This window comes from Lissotriton helveticus, chromosome 2_2 (assembly GCF_964261635.1).
Source record: "Lissotriton helveticus chromosome 2_2, aLisHel1.1, whole genome shotgun sequence".
NCBI lineage: Eukaryota > Metazoa > Chordata > Amphibia > Caudata > Salamandridae > Lissotriton > Lissotriton helveticus.
Genome location: NC_136060.1, coordinates 313862743 through 313888850, shown reverse-complemented (window position 1 = coordinate 313888850; position 26108 = coordinate 313862743).

The following is a 26108-nucleotide window of genomic DNA, read 5'->3' as shown; positions in this document are numbered from 1 at the left end:
ACTGGAGATACAGAGATTTTAGTGACATTAGTTATGACAAGGTTAAGTACATGTGCGTAGCACTAAACATGAATGCGTTTTTCAGCCATGCTGTGAACCCATTGTACTGTCCTTGCATATTGGAGGCTCCATCTGTTGATTTACCAACCAATTTGCAACGTTAATGTTCATGGATCGAAGGGCAGTGCAAACTAGCTCACACAATGCCTTTCAAGTTGTCATTGGACAATTCACGACAGACACAAGAAGTTTGTGCACAGCAATAGTCACATATCTGTTCATAATAAAGCAGTGGTCTACACCATTTATGCCCTTTGTTATATCTAACTGTATTGAGAGAATTTTGGCATTCCTCTTTTAGTAATGAGTAAATTTCTATGGGAGAGTTCACAGAAGTTTTTGAAATCAGGTTAACCAGATTGCCACATCCCTTACCACTCAGTGCAACCTCATGATGTTTTTTACTCTTTTTAATGACATCCTCAAGATGGTTTTTCAATATTGGATCACATTTTTGAAGATACTGAAGATGTTTTCAGATAATGTTTATGATCCAATGTTTAATCTTCAATGGTGAAGGTAGCTTCTGTAATTGCTAAATAGCTCAGACCTCGTTTGCCAATTAGTTTTAATGTTTCCACGACTCAATCTAAAATTTGACATTTTCACTTGACTTCCTCCTGTTTTGCAGTTGTGTTTGCAGATGGCTACATATATCTATGTTTCTTGGTCACATCATGAAGTATTTGGAAGTAGTGTGATGAAGGATACTGTCTTCTTGCTCATTGATTATTTTGACACATATCAATGAAAACACTTCTATTTGTCTTTTTTGCTAAAAGTTAGATCTATCACACAGAAAAAAACTTTGTTTCTGATTTTTATTTTTATAATTTTTTAGCATTCCAAAAAGAACATCTGCATGACAGGGATAAAGCATGAAAAAGGCATTCACATTTTCAGATGTTGGTCTAAAAAAACATTGGTTCTCATCAATACCTTCACCTGGATCAATCAAAGCCACAGCAGCACATGCTGATTTCTTAGTTATGGGGTCTTCTTGATACTTCTCTTTGGAATCTTCTTCACTTTCTAATTCAATGTAACCTCCTATAGACTTGGGAGCTGCCCACTTGATAGGAACCTCACTACTTATTTCAATCCTTTGGCCTTCAGCAGTTTGTTCAGCTGCTGGTGGACATGATGCCGCCTTCGAGAGAAACCAAATCTTTTTTGAGTCAGAAAATATCAGTTACTTTTTGGTAATGGCTTTCTGCTTTCTCTTGTATTTTTTTCTTCTTTTCGCGTTCTTTTTCAGCTACTCCTTTCTTGTGAGATTTCCTCTTTCCAAAAGCTGCATGAGTCAAAGTCACATCAGCACATGCTGATTTCTCAACTACAAGGTCTTCTTCACATTTCTTTTCGGAATCTACATCACTTTCTAATTCAATGTTAATGTTAATGTTAATGTTAAAAAAGCTTATATAAATTTTATGTAGTAGGCAAAGGGCCTTAAACTGGATACGTTGTGTCACCGGTAGCCAGTGTAAGCGCCGCAGAATATGAGACGTATGACAATATCTGGGCAGCGCAAACAAAATGCGGGCCGCAGTATTTTGGGCCCTTTGGAGTCTGTTAATAACTGTCCGGTTGGAGCCCAACAATAGTACATTACAATAGTCTATATGTGATAGAACAAGGGCTTGGACAATGGTCTGGCGTACAGGAGGCTCGAAGAAACCCAGAATAGGTTTAAGCGACCGTAGGCGTCCATAGCATACGCCAGCCACTCTTTTTGCGTGTGACTCTAGGGAAAGTGAATCATCCATAATCACGCCCAGGTTTTTTACTTCCATCTTGGGGACGGGGGGAGGATCCAAGGTGGGGGCCACCAGTGATCATCCCATTTGTGTGTTTCCTTGCCGATCAAAAGTACCTCCGTTTTTGAAGAATTGAACTGCAGGCAGTTCATGGTCATCCAACTAGAGATGGCCAGAATGTCATTTTGAAATTTGGCTTGATCCGTTTCGATGTCATAGAAAAGGAAAAAATCAACTGCGTATCGTCCGCGTAAGAAGTTAATTTGATCTTACGTTCTTTGGCCAACACTGCCAAAGGGCGGACGTATACGTTGAATAACGTGGGGCTGAGCGCTGACCCCTACGGATCACCACAGCTCAATGGAAACCTGCTGGACGAGAATGGTGGTGCATGGACCTGGAAGGAACGGTCAGATAGAAAAGACGCGAACCAGTCCAGGGCTCCATCTCGGACTCCGATCTCCCATAGTCTTCTAAGTAAGATCCTATGGGAGACCGTGTCAAACGCCGCACTCAAATCCAGCAGGACCAGAGCCGACGTGCCACCCAGATCTTGTGTTGCCCTTAGTTGTTCAGTGACGGCCAACAGGGCGGACTCCATACTGTGGTTAGGCCGGAATCCGTTTTGTGATTCATCTAGAATTCCGTTGCTCTCCAAATAATTGGTCAAGATGTCATTCACATGCGCTTCTGCCACCTTGGCCAAATAGGGGAGCAAAGAGATGGGTCTAAAACTTTCCGGCCTGGAGGGGTCTAAAGTAGGCTTTTTTAGTAGAGGGACAACTTTAGCATGTTTCCACGATTTCGGGATGATGGAAGACTGAAGGGATCTATTGATCAAATCCCGACCCTCTGCCAAGATGGAATCTTGAAATAGATTAAACATTTCAGGTTTAACAGGGTCCTCCGGGGGTCCAGACTTAATTTTTGCAGTCAAAAGTTCCATAGTGGTCTGTGAGATAGAGGGGATGGTAAGGAGGGAATAAGGGAGTTCAGGTGAGTCTAGGATTTGGTGTGGGGTCAGACTAGACTTATCAGATTTAAATGAATTATAGATCCCTTGAACTTTACTGACAAAAAACCCAGCAATCTCTTCACATTGTAGGTCAGATGTTATTGTACAGTTACATCCCCCCGGTGACTTAGTCATATCCTTCACTAAGGAAAAGATGGTCTTAGATCGATTTGTGCTGGAACTGGTCAATTCCGTATAATAATTGGCCTTAACTTTCTTTATAAGTTTGTGGTAGGCTTTGGTAGCTGATCTGAAATTGGCTTTCGCCAGGGGGTCGTAAGATCGCCTCCAGGTACGCTCTAATAGCTTACATTGCTTTTTCTGATCAGCCAAAGCCACAGAGTATCAAGGGTGGGATTGTTCTCGCTTGGGCCTAGACAGTTTCTTAGAAATGAGATAGTCAAGAGACGAGTTGACCCAGTCTCTATAAACTTTGTCGGTTTCCTCCAGATCTTCTGGCCACTCTGGGCGGGAGTATCTCAGACTAGTCTCAAACAAAGTGCCATTCAGTTAGTGCCAAGGGCGCCTCCAAAGGGGCGGGAGGGATTGTTTCCTGGAGCTGGCTGGAATCTTGATACAAATTTGAACAAAAAAATGATCTGACCAAATGAGGGGACTAGGAATAGAGGACGAGATGCCAGGAATGTTTGTAAACACCGGGTCAAGCAAATGGCCAGCCAAGTGAGATGACCCTTTGACTAGCGGAATGAGTTGGCAGGCCTCAAGATCACCCAAAAGCTCTCGTACCGCAGGGGACTCAACGCACTCAAGATGGAAATTCAGATCCCCTAATATGCTAAAGTTTGCAGATTGCAACACTAGCGTAGAAATAGTAGAAACCAGAGATTCTGGAAAGCGCTAGCAGGGCCCGGGGGGCGGTAGATCAGGAGTCCTGTGAGGGTAAAGGTGTCTGCGACCTTTATCTTCAAAAGGGCACATTCACAGTTGACTATGTTCATGGGAGAGAAAGAGCAGGAATAAATGGATTTAAAAATCACAGCTATACCACCCCCTCTTTTCTTAGGTCTAATCTGGGTATGTATCAAATAGCCAGGGGGTAATGTCAGAGTCAAAATGGCCACGGAATCATTTGTAAGCCATGTTTCTGTTAAAAATAGTAGATCAGGCGAATGATCTACCAAAAGGCCATGGACATCCTCATGATGCCTAACTAGAGACCTACAGTTCAGGCTCAGTACCTTTAAATTCATGACCTTATCAGGCGGTGCAGCTCCTGGGACTTCAGTGGCCATGAAAGCACAATGTAAGCATCGTAGGCACCGAGCGCCTGGATGCAATACATGGGTCGCGCATGAACCCTCACAACGGGGAGCAAGTAGTTCCTCCCTGGCGTAAGGGGCCATGTGCAGTCAAACTCGGCCAGGGGTTCTGGCAACAGGCGACGGACTAGCGCGGACGGGCTTGCCTTTGGCGAGCCTTCTGTGACCCGCCTGCTACCCGCTGCGCACGTCCGCTGCGCGGGAAGATGTGGATTCGCCTAAATAGGCACCGTCCCCACCTTTAGCGAAGAAAACACCCTCAGGGGTTGTGCCTAAGGTCGTGACAGCCCTCCACAACAAACGGCACTTGCCGCAGTGGAACGAGGCGCCGACCGGAAAGGAGCAGGTAAGATCAGCAAGTTGAAATAAGGTTAAAATAAACACAAGTAAACACGATTTACAAGTTTTAAAAACAGTGCAGGACTCGGGCGCACACTTTTCCTGCAGCCCAGCGCCTTGTAGTAACCTTCTATAGACTTGGGAGCTGCCTCATTTACAGTAGCTTCACTGCCGATTTCAGTTCTTTGGGAATTTGTGCAGCAGCTTCAGTACTGAAGCTCGTGGACATGCTGCAACCTTCAAAAGAAACCAAATGTTTATTGAGCCTAAAAATATCAGTCACTTGGTAATGGCTTGCTTCATTCTCTTGCATTTTTTCTGTTTATTCATATTCTTTCTCATCTCCTCCTTTCTGTGAGTTTTTCTCTTTTCAGCACCTTTCTATTGTGATGCAATGATGAAAGATACATTGACCAATGTATAACTGACTCAAATTTCTGTGCTCTCATGCAGCTGCAAGGTGGGGAGGGAAGTTTTCTTTCTTCTCCTGTTTTAACTCCTCACCGTGCAGAGGTTCATTGGATTGTTTGTGTTTGGGGATATTCCTCATTTGAGTCAGATATTGACCTATTTGTACAAATTTGCATAAAAGAAAAATTAGTTTGAATGGGGAGAGAAGCAACAGAATGCATTTGAATCAGCATAGTAGGCTATACAGCGTGCTTTGAATTTGTGGACGGTATGAGAGGGGTGTTTAAGCTGAATGTCATAGCCCGGAAGCATTGTGCCAATTGGAGTTTGTGGCATAAGCAAGGAAAGAAGAGGGTGCGGGAAGGGCGATGGTCAACGGCCGACTCCTGTGGCCGCACCTCTTAGCTGTGTTCCCTTTATACAGTCTTTTGCCAAACTATTTACAAGTGGTGTGCACTGCCTGCTCCTGCACCTGCTGTTGCAATGTGCAAACTGCCAAGCAGATTATCAGAAATCAGGGAAAGAATGGAGCGGTGCACTACCCTAGTCCTCTGTTCCAAGTAACAACATGTAGTCAAGATTCTTTTGGTGAAAAAATATATATCCTTTATTCAATTTTTCAAAATGGTGCAAAGAGTCTCAGCCAACGCGTTTCGTTCATCAGGGTGAACTTCGTCAGGGCGGGTATGATGTCAAAAGGTCCAAAGTAGCTCGAAACCATGTGTCGGTGGTCTATATGTAGACATGAAAGTGTGTCGCCGAGGTGGCAGCAATACAAATCGGTTAGTCCAATGGTACAGCAGGGCCTCTTTGATAAGGGCCCCAAGTGTGGAACTGGAGCCGTGAGTTATCCTGGCTCCTTCCTTGTGTTGCCTTTGGACACAGGAAAGAAGAGGGTGCTTTAAGATTTTGGGCAAAGAAGTTACCAGCTGTACACTCCCTATGAAAAGCAGTTGCTTTCATGGTATTGGGCCCTGATTGACACTAAACAGGTGCCTCTGGGGCACAATGTGATTTTGAGACCTGAGATTCCTATAATGCAATGGGTGATGAGTTCCCCTAAGACTCACAGAATAGAACATGAGCAAAGAACCCAGCATAATCAAGTGGAAGTTGTATATATAATACAGGACCTGAGTAGGTCCCAAAGGTACTGCAATGTTGCATGAGCAGGCGGTGCAGGTCCCAGTGGAATATACAGAGGAGTTACAGGATGTGCCTGAGATACATGAGTCCCCTGTAAAGTGGGGTGAGCTGTTTGCAGAATTGTCTTAAGAAGACAAGAGACCTGTGTGGATTACTGATGGCTCAGCCAGGTATGTAGGAACTAAGAGAAATTGGAAAGCGGTGTCATACAATCCTGTGACCAAGAAATTGCTAATTACTACTGGAGAGGGAAAGAGTAGCCGGTTTGCAGAATTATGCACTGTGTATCAAGCCTTGAAAAAAGAATTACCAGGCAAGTGCCACATCTATACAGATGTGTGGTCTGCTGCCAATGGTAGCTGGATGATTCATTCAAAAGAGATGTACAGTAAGGAGTTGTGCCAAGAGATTTGGGATTTTTTTCTACAAAGCAAAGTTACTGTGTATTATGTAGATGCCCACTATCCCGCTGACTCATTGGACTACTGATTTAATTACCTTGGGTTATATTCCATGTTTTATTTATCTTACTGTATGTTTATATGTGTAATGAATATTGGATGCAATTGTTTTTGTTTAAGCCTCCAGGTTGCTAGGGAGTAATGGAATGTTGGGTTTCAGTTCTTCAGTGGAAGACTGGAGCTTGACAGGAGAACACTCTGGCAGATCTGAGTGGTGTACTTATTTTAAAGATTAAACCTACTTTCATCTTACACTTCTACCTTTGTGTTCATTGGATGCAACATAAATTTGGCGACGAGGTGGTCAAGACAGCACTCCTTGGACCCACATTTGACCCTAAAAAAAGACCTTTAAAGAAGATCCTGCCAGAACTGCAGTGTTACCTGATTGACCTTCAATTTACTTGTTGATCTACAATCTACTTGAACTCTGCTTTTAAACTCAAGAGTGACTCCCTGATTCATAAGATAAGTCTTTTTCATCTACTTTCATTATAATATTCTATTTTCTATTGGGAGCTCCGCTGCATGTTCCACATGATATCTTATAATATGTCGATGCAGGCTCATAGAAATAGACAGCAGTCCTGAGGACCTGCCTTAACTTCATTATTTCGAATTTCTCTTCTTCACTTTAAGCTATGCGGAGTGGTCATTTAATACTTCTACTCATTGTTTATTCTTACAAGATTTTCGCAAGTATGCGCCTTTCACATTGAACTTTGCTGCTCACTGTTTCATTTAAAAAGGATCCTCAAGGAAAGGTTTTGATTCGATACTGTTGTCGCTAGTCAGCCCATTCGGTGTCTTTAAATTGAGTATGGGCGAAATCAGCGAAATCGCGGTCCGCGAAATAGTGCGACAGCAAATTTGCGATCCGCATAATTCGCGAATTCGTGCGAAATTGCAAATTTTCTATTTTTTGCGTGTTTGCGGGCATTTTTGAGTGTTCGCGGGGCTTTTTGCCTGTTCACAGGCTGCTTGCATGGCGAAGTTACCCATGCGGTTGTGTATGGGCACAGCACCCTCTGGTTCATCACTGCCACCCTCTGGTTCATCACTGCCACCCTTTGGTTCATCACAGCACCCTCTGGTTCACCACTGCCACCCTTTGGTTCACCACTGACACCCTCTGGTTCACCACTGCCACCCTCTGGTTCATCACTGCCACCCTCTGGTTCACCCCTGCCACCCTCAGGTTCAGCACTCACTACTGCCACCCTCTGGTTCATCACAGCACCCTCTGGTTCACCCCTGCTGCCACCCTCTGGTACAGCACTCACCACTGCCACCCTCTGGTTCATCACAGCACCCTCTGGTTCACCACTGTCACCCTCTGGTTCACCACTGCCACCCTCTGGTTTACGACTGCCACCCTCCGGTTCATCACAGCACCTCTGGTTCACCCCTGCCACCCTCTGGTTCACCACTGCCACCATCTGGTTCCCCCCTGCCACCCTCTGGTTCACCACTGCCACCCTCTGGTTCATCACAGCACCCTCTGGTTTACCCTGCCACCCTCTGGTACAGCACTGTCACCCCCTGGATCACCACTGCCACCCTCTGGTTTACGACTGCCACCCTCTGGTTCATCACAGCACCTCTGGTTCACCCCTGCCACCCTCTGGTACAGCACTGTCACCCTCTGGTTCACCACTGCCACCCTCTGGTTCACGACTGCCACCATCTGGTTCATCACAGCACCTCTGGTTCACCCCTGCCACCCTCTGGTACAGCACTGTCACCCTCTGGTTCACCACTGCCACCCTCTGGTTCACGACTGCCACCCTCTAGTTCACCACTGCCACCCTCTGGTACAGCACTGTCACCCTCTGGTTCACCACTGCCACCCTCTGGCTCACGACTGCCACCCTCTAGTTCACCACTGCCACCCTCTGGTTCACCACTGCCACCCTCTGGTTCATCACAGCAACCTCTGGTTCACCCTGCCACCCTCTGGTACAGCACTGTCACTCTCTGGTTCACCTCTGCCACCCTCTGGTTTATGACTGCCACCTCTGGTTCATCACAGCACCTCTGGTTCACCACTGCCACCCTCTGGTTCACGACTGCCACCCTCTGGTTCATCACAGCATCTTTGGTTCACCCCTGCCACCCTCTGGTACAGCACTGTCACCCTCTGGTTCACCACTGCCACCCTCTGGTTCATCACAGCACCTCTGGTTCACCCCTGCCACCCTCTGGTACAGCACTGTCACCCTCTGGTTCACCACTGCCACCCTCTGGTTCATGACTGCCACCCTCTGGTTCATCACAGCACCCTCTGGTTCACCAATGCCACCCTCTGGTTCATCCCTGCCACCCACTGGTTCACCACTGCCAACCTCTGGTTCACAACTGCCACCCTCTGGCTCATCACAGCACCCTCTGGTTCACCAGTGCCACCCTCTGGTTCATCCTTGCCACCCTCTGGTTCATCCCTGCCACCCTCTGGTTCATCACTACCACCCTCTGGTTCAGCACTGCCTCCCTCTGGTTCATCACAGCACCCTCTGGTTCATCACAGCACCTCTGGTTCACCCCTGCCACCGTCTGGTTCATCCCTCCCACCCTCTGCTTCATCACTTCCACCCTCTGGTTCAGCACTGCCAACCTCTGGTCATCACAGCACCCTCTGGTTCACCAGTGCCACCCTCTGGTTCATCCTTGCCACCCTCTGGTTCATCACTGCCACCCTCTGGTTCATCACAGCACCCTCTGGTTCACCCTGTCACCCTCTGGTACAGCGCTGTCACCCTCTGGTTCACCACTGCCACCCTCTGGTTTACGACTGCCACCCTCTGGTTCATCACAGCACCTCTGGTTCATCCCTGCCACCCTCTGGTTCATCCCTGCCACCCTCTGGTTCATCACTGCCACCCTCTGGTTCAGCACTGCCACCCTCTGGTTCATCACAGCGCCCTCTGGTTCACCAGTGCCACCCTCTGGTTCATCCTTGCCACCCTCTGGTTCATCACTGCCACCCTCTGGTTCATTACTGCCACCCTCTGGTTCACCAGTGCCACCCTCTGGTTCTTCACTGCCACCCTCTGGTTCATCACAGCACCCTTTGGTTCACCAGTGCCACCCTCTGGTTCTTCACTGCCACCCTCTGGTTCATCACAGCACCCTCTGGTTCACCAGTGCCACCCTCTGGTTCATCCCTGCCACCCTCTGGTTCATCCCTGCCACCCTCTGGTTCACCACTGTAGATTATGGGGGGAAAGCACACCTGCCCAACTGAGATGAATTGATTTGGGGCTGGTTAATGTGTCACTGAATTTGAGCTTCAAGTCTGGCACCTGCTTCCTTAGCTGTAAGTGCTTCCTGTTGCAGTTATTTGTTTTACAGGAGCATTGTGCCATACTTGTAACTATTGTCTGACCCTGCTTTGAGGGTCAGAGCAGGGTCAGAGAATAGTTGCAAGTAGGCAACTGAACTCTGGAGGGGCCCCTCAAGAAGCACTACAGGGAATGGTTACAAATTAGCTTGAACTTTTGCACCTGCTAAGTGCTTTCAGTTTTCCAAAATTCGTTTTTCTGCCATTTTGCGTGATTCGCGGGGCGTGTATTCGTGCGAAATCGAACTTGCAATCCGCAAATTCGTGCGAATTTGCTGATTTCTTTTTTTTTGCGTGTTCGCGCGTTTTTTTGCTTATTCGCAGACTGCTTGCAGCGCACCCAGAGGTTGCCCATGCGGTCGTGTATGGGCGTGGCTATCTTGTTGGTGTGATGTGTTTCCGATTCCGGGCGCTTGTTGCATGCTCGCGTCGTATGCGGTGCGCGATAACGTGTTCATGGGCGTTTTTGCGTGCTTGCGGGGAAAATATCACGCAAACTTACCCACGCGGTCCTCTACGGGCGCGGCCCTCTTCTTTTTCATTCACAGCTATGATTTTGGGCATGCTACCTTTCTATCCATCTCACATCTTCGTAATCCTATGTTTTTCTGAACTTTTTTTGTCTTTTTTTGCTTATTATCTCTCTCTTCAATTTCCTACATCTATATTTTGTGTTTTTTTTAAACTTTTTGTTACTTTATTACATACTTTATTTCTTTCGCTCTCTCTCTTATTTTTTTTCACACCTATTCTTCTTTCCTTCTTCTTGTGCCCAGGACCATGGCTAAGGGAGGCGACAAGGGCAAGGGGAAGGGCCCAGCACCCCGTACCCGCTTTCCTTGCGGGCGTTTGAGGGGCGAGGAAGTCCAGGCCAGGGAAATCTTCTCCGCGGAGGAGGTGGCCGCCTTGATGGTGTTTGTACAAGTCCACCTCCCTAAAACCGTGGCAGCAGGTGGGCGGGTTGCTTCCAGTTACGGCCTCCGGGAGCGTCGCCAGCTGTGGGAGTAGGTGTGCCGGCGCATGCTTAACGAGTCTGGGGTCCGGCGCACATACCAGCAAGTGACGCACCGGTGGAGTGACATCTTGGACCGGGAGCATGACATGGTCGACCTGCTCGGTGTGGAGATCCCTGGCCTTGGTAAGTAGCTATTTAATAACTACATTTTTCCTTCTGCTCTGTTCTATTGCTAATATATTTTTTTCCTGAAGAGTACGAATGCTGCTGATTCGATTACATTGCAGGTAAATTAATGTTTAAATAGCTTCTGTCATTGCAGGTGCTCGCCTGGTTATTGGTGTTGCTACTATGCTTACTTGTTTGCAACTTTTTAGTCATTTGAGAGCATTACTGTGTAATGCTAGAGACAGTAGACTCAAGTCTAGTCCTTCTTTGTACTCCTGCTGCTGCCACTTTGAAGAGATAGTGGTGGATTGATGCGTTGAGTATATTATTTATTACTTGTTATAAGACATTTGTTAGTGGTCTGCAATCATGATGACGGACTGTGTATGTCACGCGACGTCTCGTGCTGCTGAGTGATGGCAGTCGTAGTAGAACCTTTTTGTTGTTGATGTAGTTAGTGAATTACATAACTTTCCTATGAGATGGTCTGCGAATCCTGCAATACTGTACTACTATCCTCCTAGTTGACCAGATCAGATGCAATTGATGTTAATGTGTTTCCCCGACATAATTGAGTACAATGAAATCAAATATTTCCCAAAAAACAATCATCCATGTTGTGTTTCATTATTTCATGATCACCAGGACCTCCCAGGGGCAAGGCGGCGGCGGCGACAGAGACTCCGGTGGCAGAAGGTGGAGAGGCTCAGTCCCTTGCAGGCTCTTCTGCTGGCCCCAGTAAGTTGTTCTATTGTTATATTAATACTTATACTTCCCTAACTTTTAGAGCTCCTATTCATTACAAACTGGTTCCTAATAATTCTATATTTTACAAAATAGTATTTGATCTTCTTCTAATGTAGACTACTTTCTACATTCTTATCCTACCTCTACCATCACTCTCTGTGCTACTACTATTTACAATTATGAGTCGGTCTGTGTAGGTAGCTAAGCTTGCCCATTCGGCAAACAGTGTGAAACAAAACTCTGATACAGCAATAGCTCTAGGCACTGACTGCAGTCCTCTGGGTTGCCCTTGCTGTCTATTCCAGTCTTCTTAATGTAAGTGCTTTGACAATTTCCAACAACAAAATGTCATTGTTTACACCAAGTAAAAGGTAGCAGTTGCCTTTTTGATTTGAGAGGAGCACATCCCATACCGCTAGTGTTTCAGGGACTATTCTGCGCACAAAGAAGTATGGACAAGATAAATAGGACATTGTTGATGATAGGTGCAGTTCGACTTTCGACATACCTCAGTCCGAACAGAAGTTGAACCCCCATTCCCCTGACTGACTATCTAGAATGTCTGACCAATGATTTTACGACCCAGAAGAACAGAAGAAGACTTCCTCAGAGTCCCGGCCTATCTGAGTCACTGAAACATGACTGCCAAGGGCAGTAGTTCAAACCTTTCCACTCACTCACCCGTGAACAAAAACCACACAGTGTTTGTTAGTTTTAAAGTTTTATTTTCAATTAAGAAATGAAAACATTATTTCTTTATTTTTAATAGTGTAGTATTCTGATGGATGAAGATGACGTTAAAGTTTAAACAACATTCCCATGAATGAAATTAGTATGACTCAAACTTAATAATAGTTAACAGACACAGGAAATTATCAGAATAACTGTGCGTGAGCCCCCACCTTCTTTAAAGTACTTAAAGTACTGCTGGTGATGGCTCAGTAGTAGTTGGTGAATCGTCTGGCAGAAGGGCAATGGAATCTTCTTTCTGTAATGTGAAAAATGGTGCACATTAAGCAAGCATTCATCAGTTGTCATAAGAAGAAGTGTAGCATTTAATGGAATAAGCATATAAAAGGTTAACACCCTCCCCAAACCCGTTACTTTTTTTCAATCCCAGTAATAAAAAATGTGTTATGTAACATTTTCTTCCATTACGAGACAAAATAGGGGGTAGTGTATGGTATCTGAAAATATGACATGTTTTTCCTAGACGTCACAACATCTGATGCGGCACAGATGACCACCAGTGTCGGGCCAGCAGTGCGGAGGGGTCCACTCTGGATGCGGCGGCGCCAACAGGAGGAGCTGGGGGGGGAGACTCAGCGGCGGCGGATGGTGGTAAGTTATTATACTCCTTACTTATTGAAATTTTTTCGAGTAGGCTCGTAAAGGAGTGTATGATATACTCTACAGTAGTACACAGTACACTAGTATAAGTACACTGTACTGTCAAGAACATTTACGAATTTAGAACTACTTTTTGGGCTATCACGCAGAAGACTGTCAACCTTGACTTGTAATAGCATTAGCGGCGGTACTTCTCTGGTAACCAATGGCCCCCTCTATTTCACTTGAACTCAGCTGGCAAATTTTTATAGTGAAGCCAAGTCATATCAGATCAGATGTAGTTTAGGGATGTGAAGAACGAAAAGTTAAAGAAGGGTGAAACGAAGGACGAGCGAGTCTTAATATTTATTTATGACTGTAAAGAATGGTTTTGTTGAATGCAATTCAACATAAGAAAGAAGACGGCAGTTTCCAAAATATAATGAAAAGGGTGTTAGTTGGTTGTTGACAAAAAGAAATTTTGGTACATTTGAGACATTAAGAAGAATCATAGACGTACTTTGGAAGCCTGGATGTTATCTTCTTTATCCTCCTCGTCGATAGCAGAGGTGTATGATGTAGTAGAGCAGACGCTGAGTGGATGAAGTATGGCCAGTGGCATTGCCACCCCTATAGAAAAGTAAGACATTCCTATCCCCACCTGCATGTACTGCTTAAAGTACTGCGAGTCTGCATCATCATGGCCTGTGTCTGTATTTCTTGGGTTAAAGCTGAGTGAGCTGCCATTATGGCGGCTACCACAAGTTCACGTACCAGGAATTTCTTTTGCAAAACAAGAGAAAAAAAGTAAAAAAGGCCTTTTTTTAGTACTCTCTGACTATGTAGGTAGTAGTGAGTCCACCTATAGTGCTGCTAGTGGAATTCCTGAAACTCACAGTGTCACAGGCTTACAAAGACGGCGGAAAGATACATGCCAAAATGTTATACTGTGTTTGCTACTTGATGGTGTTTCTGAGTGTCAACCTTCCGTTGAATTATTTTGACTTTATGTTAAAGACTATTGGCTACAGTATTTTTCTGTCTTTCTTCATAGATGCTACTCCCAAAAAGCTCACCCGTAAGGAGATGGCTGTCCGGGCCAGGGCCCGTAAGATGGAGGCTATTTGTGTCGAGTATCGGCGGTTGTGGGTTCGGGAGCATGAGGAGACAACATCAACATCTACATCCTCCTCCACTGCCACCAGCCAGAAGCCTCCAGCCAAACGGAGCCGTGGCCCGACAGCCTCCCGCCGCCACCGCACAGCAGCAACAACATCAGCGCCCCCTCCCAGATCCTGGATCGTTCGTGTGCGCAGACTACGCAAAAGAGTGGACTACCTGGAGCGGTTGGCCGAAAAACAACAGCGCCAGCTCCAGGACCTCCGCAAAGAGCAGTGGGACATGAAGCAACAGCTTGCAAAACTACGCCACAGGAGGGGGTGACTGTCCCTTGCCCCTTTTTTAAAGACTGTTGGGGGGGTGGGAATTGGGTGTTTGGGAAAGGGGACTTTTGGACTTTTGGACATTGGTTGGGGTTAGGTAGGGGGGTGAGTTGGGTTAATTTATTTCATTTACCTCAATATATTTCTTAATAATTATTTTTCATACCAAAACATAGTATACACCGTTCATATTATTTTGTGTGGGGGTGGGCGGTGGTTACTGGATGTTTGGTTTCTTCCAACTTACCAGCATGAATGAAACATCTAGTCATGAAATGTACCAAAGTGCCAGTATCCGAGTTAGTGAATTCAGTAGCCCTACTAGTACTTTACTAGTAGTACTGGCAATCTCTGCTCTCCTCCCAGTCCTAGCCCATTATTCTACCTCTCCAAAATGCTTCTATTACCTGTGATTCGTGTTTGAGAATCGGGGTAGCCCCAGGGCTGGCTGCATTGCAAATGGTGATTAAGGTTGGCTGTTGACTTGAATCCTCGACGGATGCAATATCATTGTTGTGCTGGTAGCAGTAGTGGTACACACTTGCAGTATCACCATATGAAAAAAAGAGGAAATTAAACATTGAGGGGCCTGAGCGTAGCTTTAGAAATAGTACAATAGATAGTACGGTACAGAACAGTGCCCTAATTGTAGCCTAAGCAGTGCCAACGGAAAGTAAGCATTAAGCATTAGATTGTTCACGTCGTGTAGGAGGAGGATGTTCTTATTATCAATCCACGATGGTGCACATGAACTTCTGGTTGCTTTGACCTTATCCTCCCCAGCACGTGTGTGGAATTTATTGTTGTTGTCAGTCACACCTCAATGAAATACCACACAGCCCGGGGGAAGAGGGTTAGGGTTTGAAAATTGGATGGGAATGGGGTTTTTTGGGAAAGTTTGGTAGAGAGGAAAAAAACACAGCATGGGCAGTCAAACAACAAATGAAGAGAAACAAATCTTTGGATTTGAAGATATTGATAAACCTTTAAAGGGACATAAAGGAAGTGCACTACTGCATGCCAGAAGTTGTTTACTAAATGGATGGTTAGCTTACTGAAAAGTAGTACTACTACTTACTGCAACTTACTAGTAACTACGAAGGAACAAGTTGGCAGTACAGTGCTGCAGTCATTACGCAATTTCACGTGCCTCTCTGCCCTCAGAGAATAAACACTTAGAACATTAAATTAGTGTTAAACATAGCAAAGACGTATCAAATAGCTGGAGGGATGAATTTGAAGCAGAGATCAAACAAACGCACAGAGTCACACTCGTAGAAGTAAGTTCAAGTTTACAAGAATATCATTTAAAAGATAAGGAGAATTTTGGATACTGTTTCTGTTTTTTGTAGTTGTTTCGTTGAATTTGTGAAGTTGATGCATCCAGCCACTCCTCTTATTCGCGGTACTCCTTCATTCCGTCGGATGCTCCGTCGATCAATCTTAGTGACCAGACACACTGACTGTCCACTGCCTGACTGTTGTGGATTTGCGGATCGCTAATTGTAAGCCTGAGTAGTACATCGATGGCACAGGGTAAAAGCCTGCCTGTAATTGATGATGGAAAAACACAACAGTAAGTGTTAAAGACACCTCGCAGAAAAAAATATATAAGGCACGCTGTGTAGTGCAAAAATTATACTGCCACTTTTAGAGATGACAATCCCCAAAATCTAGAACACCCCACATTACCCTCCCAAAAACGTGCAGAATACTGCTGCTACCTTGCAGAGGCCTAATTTCAAATCGTGCCAAAACGCACTCAGAAAGTATGGCCAAACCCCCCTTGTCCACCATGGATTTTCTTCAAACTACTTGCAATCAAAATTAGACATTCCAACAGGTGTTCCAAGACCCCACCCAGTCGTAAAAATCTAGAACCCCCGCCCAAACACATGCAATACAATAATGCTAACCCTAACGAGCCCTAAGTTAAGAATAGTGGCAAACGCTTTCTTTAACTAGGCCAAATCTCCCCTTTCCCACCATGGATTTTCTTCAAACCACTTGCAACCAAAATTACACATTCCCACGAGTGCTCTAAGACCCCAGAACCCAGTTGTAAAAATGTAAAACACTCTCAAACACATGCAATACTGCTGCCAGTGCTAACCCTAACGAGCCCTAAGTTAAAAAAAGGGCCAAAACGCTTTTCAGCATGGATTTTCTCCAAACCACTTTTATCCGGTATTAGTCTATAGACCTTCCCAGCAATGCCCCAAGACCCGCAAACCCACCCGCAAAAAAGCAGAACACCCCCAAACAGGCAAAAAGCAAAAATGGAACATCTCATTACTTAGAATCGGCCTTCTTTCAATTCTGTCCAAGCGCGCTGTGCAGCTAGGCCATAACTCCCGTTTTCCACCATGGATTTCCTGAAAAACAAATGCAATCAACATTAGACTGTGCCAGCAGTGCTCACAGACCCCAAAACCCACCCCCAAACACCAGGAACCCCCCCAACCAGCACCCCAAAGATAAGCAAGTGAGCAAAAAAGCAATTAAAATGTCAACTCTGATTTTCTCCAAAACACTTTTATCCGGTATTAGACCTTCCCAGCAATGGCCCCAGACCCGTCAACCCAGACGGAAACAAGTAGAAGACCCCCAAAGAGGCAAAAAGCAAATATACAAAAGTGGGGACTTAGAAATTTTCAGGCAAATTTCCAAAATCACTCCGCGCGCGCTATGCAGCAAGGCCATAACTCCCCTTTGCCACCATGGATTTGCTTCAAACCTCTTGCAATCAATAGTATCCATACCCAGCGTTGCTCCAAGACCCCAAAACCCACCCCCAAACACCTGGAACCCCCCAAGCAGGCCCCTGAAAACACGAAAAAGAGAGAAAATGCTAAAAAGTGAAAACCTTTTTAACCATGTATTTTATCCAAAACACTTTTATCCGGTATTAGACCTTCCCTGCAATGGCCCCAGACCCGTCAACCCAGGCGGAAACAAGTAGAAGACCCCCAAAGAGGCAAAAGGCAAATATACAACAGTGGGGACTTAGAAATGTTCAGGCAAATTTCCAAAATCACACCGCACGCGCTCTGCAGCTAGGCCCTAACTCCCCTTTGCCACCTTAGATTTGCTTCAAACCTCTTGCAATCAAAAGTATCCATACCCAGCATTGCTCCAAGACCCCAAAACCCACCCCCAAACACCTAGAACCCCCCCAAGCAGGCCCCCGAAAACATGAAAAAGAGAGAAAACGCTAAAAAGTGAAAAACTTTTTAACCATGTATTTTATCCAAAACACTTTTATCCGGTATTAGACCTTCCCAGCAATGGCCCCAGACCCGTCAACCCAGGCGGAAACAAGTAGAAGACCCCCAAACAGGCAAAAAACAAAACCGGAAAAGCTCACACTTAGAAATATTTAGGCCTTATTCCAAAATCCCTCCAAGCGCGCTGTGCCGCTAGGCCATAACTCCCGTTTTCCATCATGGATTTCCTGAAAAACAAATGCAATCAACATTAGACTGTGCCAGCAGTGCTCCCAGACCCCCCGACCCAGCACCGCAAATCTAGAACACCCCCAAATAAACCCCCAAAAACCTGCAATACTGGTATATTGTAAACATGGCAAATTGCGCTGTTCACAAAAAACAAACAGCAATTGGTTTCAACCGAGACAGACAGCCATTGCAGTCCACTGCATGCCATCTTCTCATTATTCATTACCTGTTCTACTTTATGTCCGTATCTTCATCGGAAAGTGAGGGCCCACAGGGCAGCCTCTCCTGTAAATTTCAGAAGTAGGTCTGTCAACAATCAGCAAGCATGTAGTCAGTCAGTTATTTCAGTCCCACTTGAGGGGACTCGTCTACGAAGACAAAGTTTGTTTTTTCTCCATAATTCATCCATCTGCCTTGGGGGAAATGGATAGGGGGAGTCTGGAGGAGGAGGATAGAGGAGCATGATTGAGTTGTGAACTTGTGAACATCTGAATGCAGACTGCGGCACCTTGAAATCAATACGGAAAATAAGATGAAGACAGTGCTGATGATGGACTTATTGTGATTAGGTGATTAGAGTTTTGTTGTGGTAAAAGTAGCAAAACAAAGAAAGACACACAGGAATAAAAGTGAATAAGTACGGAAAAAAAGGAAGTAATTTTCAGTCCTCGTTGTCAGGGAAGCAGATCTCGTCCTCCAAGTCTATGAATTGAGACGGGACTAGGTCTGGTGTCCGAGAAGAACTTCGTCGTCGTCATCACATAAGTCGGTGTCCTCTTCTTCCTGCGTGCATTCACGTATTTTGTAATCGGGTGGTATGAAGTGCTGATTCATCTTGATTATTGTTAACCTCTCCACATTTTTGGGCAAAAGGCGGGTCCTTTTTGAACTAACAATGGCACCAGCAGCACTGAAAACACGTTCAGAAGACACACTTGCGAGTGGGCAAGACAAATAATTTAGAGCCAGGTTGTTGATCAGTGGCCATTTTGAGCTTTTCGTATACCAATATCCCAGTGGGTTCTCATCATGACAGACCTCTGTTGGGTCATCCAGATAGGCCTGCACCACCGACTCAAGGTTCTCCAGAGTTGATCCACTTTGCGTACCATCTGTGACCTTTTCATCAGTGGACCAAGCTAACCCTTGCTGAGTTAGCCAATTCCCTAACGACAATATTTGTTTGCGGTCTGGTGCAGGTGAGGATGATGATATGGTTGCTGGAGTCGTTAACGGCTGTGAGGGAAAGTGACTGCCTTCGGCCACGGATTGAGAAGTGGAACTTGACGCCGGATGGCCTGCTGATTCAGTTGTACTTGTGCTGCCTCCTTGAATGTTCTGCCGTTCTTTTTCGAACCGAGTGGCTGACACAGCTAGCCAATGTTTGTACTTTGAAACTTCTGCTTCAGAAAAAGGAAAGAAAGTATTGGTGGGCAGTGCCTTTTTGTACCGTGGATCAAGAATAGTGGCACAAATGTAATGTTGTTCTGTATGTATCTTTTTAAGCCTTTCATTGTCAAGTAGGCGCCATAATAACTTCTGCGCCAAACCATATGCTTCTCGCTTTTCACCATCATCTCGGAACGTTGAACACACCTCCTTCAGTTGGTGCTCTAGCATGCGCAACAATGGGATAGCTTTGGTCAGAGAACAGTCCTCCCTGTTGACTTCACGCGTGAAGAGCTCAAAAGGACGAAGCATTTCTGTCAGGCTTGTAATTAGCTTCCATTCCTCCAACTCTAGCATCAAGTCTTTGTGAGCAGAACCCAGTTTAAAGACAAACTCATGTATTACCTCCCACTGCTCAGACAGATGCTCAAGCATGTAAAAGGTTGAGTTCCAACGTGTTGCCACCTCCTGGATTAGTCCTTTGACTGGCAGTTTATGTTCATATTGAAGAACCCTCAGCTGCTTCCGGGCCTTAAAAGAATGGTTGAAATGGCTGCAGATTTTTCGGCAGGATGTCAGTACTTTGACGACTGGCTCTTCTGCGTTCAAGAAGGCTTGCACCACGATGTTAATACTGTGCGCCAAACACGGCACTCTGAAATAGCCACCGTTGTCCATGGCCTTAACTATATTACTGCCATTATCCGTCGAAACATAACCAACTGTGCGGTTTCTGGGATGAAGCCATTCATTGACCTTCCTGTAAAACTCATCCAAAAGGTTAGGTGCAGTGTGAGATTTCTCCATGGCAAACGTGCCTACTGTTGCATGTTTGCGAGTAGCTTGAAAAACTTCCTCTGTGTCAACATCTTTGTGTTTTAACTGTTTTTTGACCCCTGCAAAAGAGACCCAGTGTGCAGTGATGCACATGTAATCAAGGGCTTGGCAACTGGAACACATGTCTGTTGTCATGTGGATAGTGTGAACAGCACTCTTCAGAATAGCTGCGCCAATCACCTCCAGCACATTTTGATGTAGTGCTGGAACAGCAACCCTTGCAAAATAGTACCGGCTAGGAACCTTCCATTTAGGGCAGACGGTTGCCACCAATTCACGAAAACCCACCCCTTCCACGAAAGAGAAAGAGAGAAGGTCCTACGCTAGCATTTTAGCCAGCTTTGCGTTATAGAGACGCACCGTTGGGTGGTTGCGTTCAAATGGCGGATCCGACCAAAACATGCTGCTAATGGTGCGCTGGACCGTTTTACGTGATGATGATGATGATGATGCAGACTTCAAACCAGTTAGGCTCATTGGTTTACTTTTTTGCATTGGTGTCTCTCCCAGACTCTTAGTGTGCCTCATACATGTTGCAGGGGTAGAGGGTGTGGGCGCTACCACTGCAGTGCTGCTGCCAGGGGTACTGGGTGTACCAGAAAAAATGCCTGTCGCTTTTTCACTACCCCCCTGCATGATCAGCCTCTCATCATCATCAGATGCAATATCAAGGGATACATTTGGATTTGGTTTGGCTTCATCGATGTCACTTAGGTGATTATACCACTGGATATGGTGGTGTTTTTTGAGATGACCTCTCTGGCCTCTGGTACCATAGTTGGTACCAAGCTTACCCCGACTAACTGATACTTTACAAATCGAACAAACAACCGTGTTTTCCGCCTTTTTGCTAACAGTAAAGAAGTCCCAAACTGGGGACTGGAGAAGTCTGCTTGTGGTGCAGGAGCTACTTTGACTTCCAATGCCAGATGAAGTGTAGGATGAGCGTGGCTGAATTTGTTTCTGTAGTTGACTTACAGCACCACTACTTGAGGTAATGGGGGTCGAGCTGGATGGAGGTCCCTGCCGGCCCTTTTGATGAGAAAATATGGAAGCTGTAGGTCTTGTTGGTGTTGTAGTTAACTGCATTGGTGGTGGTACCACCAGTGCCGCGTCGCCCACATCCTGCTCAGCAGCCATTCGGGCTAGGGTTAAAATGTTTGTCTGCTGCATGCCCGCTGTGGCTGGAGTGACGTCTGTGATGACTGGGTCGTCGTCAGACTCTTCATCAGCAGCAGAGGTACCACTTCTTGTTCATCGTCACCAACCATAAGTTGAAGCCTTGCGGGAACCTTCCTTTTAGGCTTAGCTACCTTTGTCGGCTCATGGCGTGCCTCACTGTCATACTGCATTGCTGGGTTCCAGTCAAGCTCAAGGTCATCAGAATGAAGGGGGCTTGAAGAAAAACATGTAGTAGTAGCAGCCCTCCTTGACCTTTTTCTTGCTGGGGATCTGGAAGACAATGGATCAACATCAGGAGGAGTGGATTCCTCGGATGATACCTCCACTTGAATATCAATTTCCTGATGTGCCCCTACTTCTGGAGGAACAAGCGTTGTAGGCAGTTGTGCCGCTCCATGAACCTCTAGTTGCACCTCTCCATGCACCTCTACTTGCGCCTCTCCTTGCCCATGTACTTGCGCCTCTCCTTGCCCATGTACTTGCGCCTCTCCTTGCCCATGTACTTGCGCCTCTCATTGCCCATGTACTTGCGCCTCTCCTTGCCCATATACTTGCGCCTCTCCTTGCCCATGTACTTGCGCCTCTCCTTGCCCATATACTTGCGCCTCTCCTTGCCCATGTACTTGCGCTTGTACTAGTTGCACGTGTGGTTGTGGTTGTCGTTGCGGCTGTGGTTGTTGAACACTCGTTAGCTGAGTTACACCCGGCGTTGACTGGATGGTGCTTTCCTGTGATGAGCCAACTTCACTGGTCGATGGTGATTGAACAACCAAAGTGGCTGCCGCAGCAGCACTCATCTTGGACCTAACTTGGCGTGGTGGCACTGACCCCAATGAGGCGGAGGTGCTGCTTCCAGCTTGGTCCCCGGCGGACACCGCTGCTGCTGCTGATGTCAGAACAGCAGGCTGCAGTTGCACGAGTTGCAGAGTTGTCTTGTCTGTGTCCACACGTGACGTTGTGCTGCACACACCACTGCAGGACTTCTTCCTGGCACTGGTGGTTCTCTTGTGCACCTAAAAGCAATGGAAGACAGAGGAACATCAGTTATACACCCCAGAAAGTCGAAAAACACATAAAAATCACCACAATCCCATGCCATCCATGCCCTCAATGATGTTTAAATTCAAGACAACCCACAGAAAGACTAGGCCCATGCACCACTGAGTACCCCTGGGCATAATGGATGAAAGCTAGGCAAAATGGGTGCAGGCCTGAGAACACTGCCTGTCATCAAAATGGCCCCTTGGCCCCCAGCACATGGCCAGGCCCTGCCTGTACCAGCACTCAAAATGGCCCCCACCCACATGGCCAGTCCCCAACAACACCCCCAAAAATCGAAAAACACATAAAAATCACCACATCCCATGCCATCCATGCCCTCAATGATGTTTAAATTCAAGACAACCCACAGAAAAACTAGGCCCATGCACCACTGAGTACCCCTGGGCATAATGGATGAAAGCTAGGCAAAATGGGTGCAGGCCTGAGAACACTGCCTGCCTTCAAAATGGCCCCTTGCCGCACACCACATGGCCAGGCCCTGCCTGTACCAGCACTCAAAATGGCCCCCACCCACATGGCCAGTCCCCAACAACACCCCCAAAAATCGAAAAACACATAAAAATCACCACAATCCCATGCCATCCATGCCCTCAATGGTGTTTAAATTCAAGACACCCCACAGAAAGACTAGGTCCATGCACCACTGAGTACCCCTGGGCATAATGGATGAAAGCTAGGCAAAATGGGTGCAGGCCTGAGAACACTGCCTGCCTTCAAAATGGCCCCTTGCCCTCCAGCACATGGCCAGGCCCTGCCTGTACCAGCACTCAAAATGGCCCCCACCCACATGGCCAGTCCCCAACAACACCCCCAAAAATCGAAAAACACATACAAATCACCACAATCCCATGCCATCCATGCCCTCAATGATGTTTAAATTCAAGACACCCCACAGAAAGACTAGGCCCATGCACCACTGAGTACCCCTGGGCAAAATGGATGAAAGCTAGGCAAAATGGGTGCAGGCCTGAGAACACTGCCTGCCTTCAACACGGCCCCTTGCCCCCCAGGACATGGCCAGGCCCTGCCTGTACCAGCACTCAAAATGGCCCCCACCCACATGGCCAGTCCCCAACAACACCCCCAAAAATCGAAAAACACATAAAAATCACCACAATCCCATGCCATCCATGCCCTCAATGATGTTTAAATTCAAGACACCCCACAAAAAGACTAGGCCCATGCACCACTGAGTACCCCTGGGCATAATGGATGAAAGCTAGGCAAAATGGGTGCAGGCCTGAGAACACTGCCTGCCTTCAAAATGGCCCCTTGCCCCCCAGCACATGGCCAGGCCCTGCCTGTACCAGCACTCAAAATGGCCCCCACCTACATGGCCAGTCCCCAACAACACCCCCAAAAATCGAAAAACACATAACAATCACCACAATCCCATGCCATCCATGCCCTCAATGATGTTTAAATTCAAGACACCCCACAGAAAGACTAGGCCCATGCACCACTGAGTACCCCTGGGCATAATGGATGAAAGCTAGGCAAAATGGGTGTAGGCCTGAGAATACTGCTTGCCTTCAAAATGGCCCCTTGCCCCCCAGCACATGGCCAGGCCCTGCCTGTACCAGCACTCAAAATGGCCCCCACCCACATGGCCAGTCCCCAACAACACCCCCAAAAATCGAAAAACACATAAAAATCACCACAATCCCATGCATCCATGCCCTCAATGATGTTTAAATTCAAGACACCCCACAGAAAGACTTGGTCCATGCACCACTCACTACTTCTGGGCCTACTGGCTAGTGAGGCTTTACAGGCACCCCAAAATAAAAAAATAAAAACATATAACAGTGAGCTAAAATTCCATGACATAAATGAGAATTAAGTTAAAAACAAAAACAGAGAAACAGTTGTATCATGCACCCATGACTAACCCAGGGCCTACTGGAAACTGTGGCTAGCTGCCCACCACAATATATATTTTGTTAAAGTTGTGAAAAAAGTTTTAGAATTGGAGTTGCCTCAACTGCAATGCCCCACATAAACAACACCAACTTACTTGCAAAATCTCAAGTCCAAAAGTGATCCAAACTCCAAAGTCCAAAAAGTCCTCAAATACAAAATTCCACCAGCAGTAAGAAAAAGTAATCCTTCCAGCTCAACAGCCAAATGAAAAGTGGCCAGTACATGGACAAAGCACTGGGAGGCGCCTGATGGACAGGAACAGGAAGTTGGAGACTCTGAGGCACTTCCTTCCTCCCACCCCACCCCACCCCAAAAAATGGACTCCTGACCAAAAAGTGCAGCCAAATGTCAATCTGAGCAGTTATTCTGAGCAAAATCGTCTTTTTCACAAGGTTTATGCTTCGTGCGGTGGATTTCTTGTGCAGAATTGCAATTTTTGCAATTTTGGGAACTCGAGCTGTTCAAACCTCCCGCCTGAAGTCAGCTGCGCGCCGTCGCGGGCATTTATGACGTACTCGCGTTGTCAAACTCTCGCCGTGCAAGATGGCAAGCCGCGATGACGTAATTGCGTTCGAAAAACTCTCGCGCGATCACGCAGCAAGATCAAAAATGGCGCAGCACACGCAAAACCGGGAGAAAAACAACTCGGCAGGCTCAGAGTCAACTCCGCACGTGCAATATTGTATTTTTCAAGTGCGACCAAGCAAAATAATTCGTAGCTTGCGAATTTGCGGATTATTGGGTAAATTTGCGCAATTCGCGGATCGCGAAATCGTCAAAAATCCGCAAATTCGCACGCGAAACGGATTTTACACCCATGCTTACTTTAAATTGGTAGAAGATACTGTTGGCCTCACGTGACATTTGAAATTCAAGTGACGCCTACCAGATTCTCAAAGAATCTCTCCTCGGCTTCTCCGTCGTTACATTCCTTCAGAGACGCCTGGCCTTCACATCTTCACGATTCACGCCTCATCACTACGTCTTTGCGTGACTGCATCACAAGAGTGTCTGGTACTCTACGCGTGACATTATTACGTAGCATCATCACGCTGCGTCATTCAACGTGGCGGCCATTTTCCTGATGGTTATCTCCTGGCAACATATTGACGCTTCACGATAAGCCTATTCACTCAGTGTTTTTACGATAAGCCGATACACGCAGCTTATAACGAAAGGCTCTGCTTCCTCATGAGTCTGATCCACTGATTTGAGTGCATATCGCTGATGCACACAGCTAACACGTGAGACTTTGGAACTTTGTTTCCTTACTTAGTGTGAGTGCGCTGATCTGCACAGGTTCTAAATTAACTGGGGGTGCACTCCTGTTAAGATTCTTTTTATAATTATTAATATTTTACCATTTTGTACTTTTGAATTCCATTACTGTTTATGTTTAAATTCTAGTTTTATTTTATTTTACATGTCATGGCTCTACAAACTGCAGTTCTTCCTTCCCCTTTTCTTTCAGAGCCTGGCACACCAAAAATTAAATGGACTCAGTGGTATAAGTCCTTCAATAGCTATGTTATTGCTATTGATGGAGTGAAGTTTTCTCCTGTCAGAAAAAATGCAATGCCATACAATGCTTTAGGTGCCGAAGAGCAGAGAATCTTCGATCATCAGCCTCCAATATTTTGGCCTCCCTCAGATACATGGAACGAATACACTGAGGCTGTAATGAGGATGAGCCAAGTATAATAGTAGAAAGACACAAATTTTACACTCGTAAACAGCGTGAATACGAAAATTTTGATGATTTCTTAACAGAGTTAAGAGTGTTGGCTGCATCTTGTGAATTTGA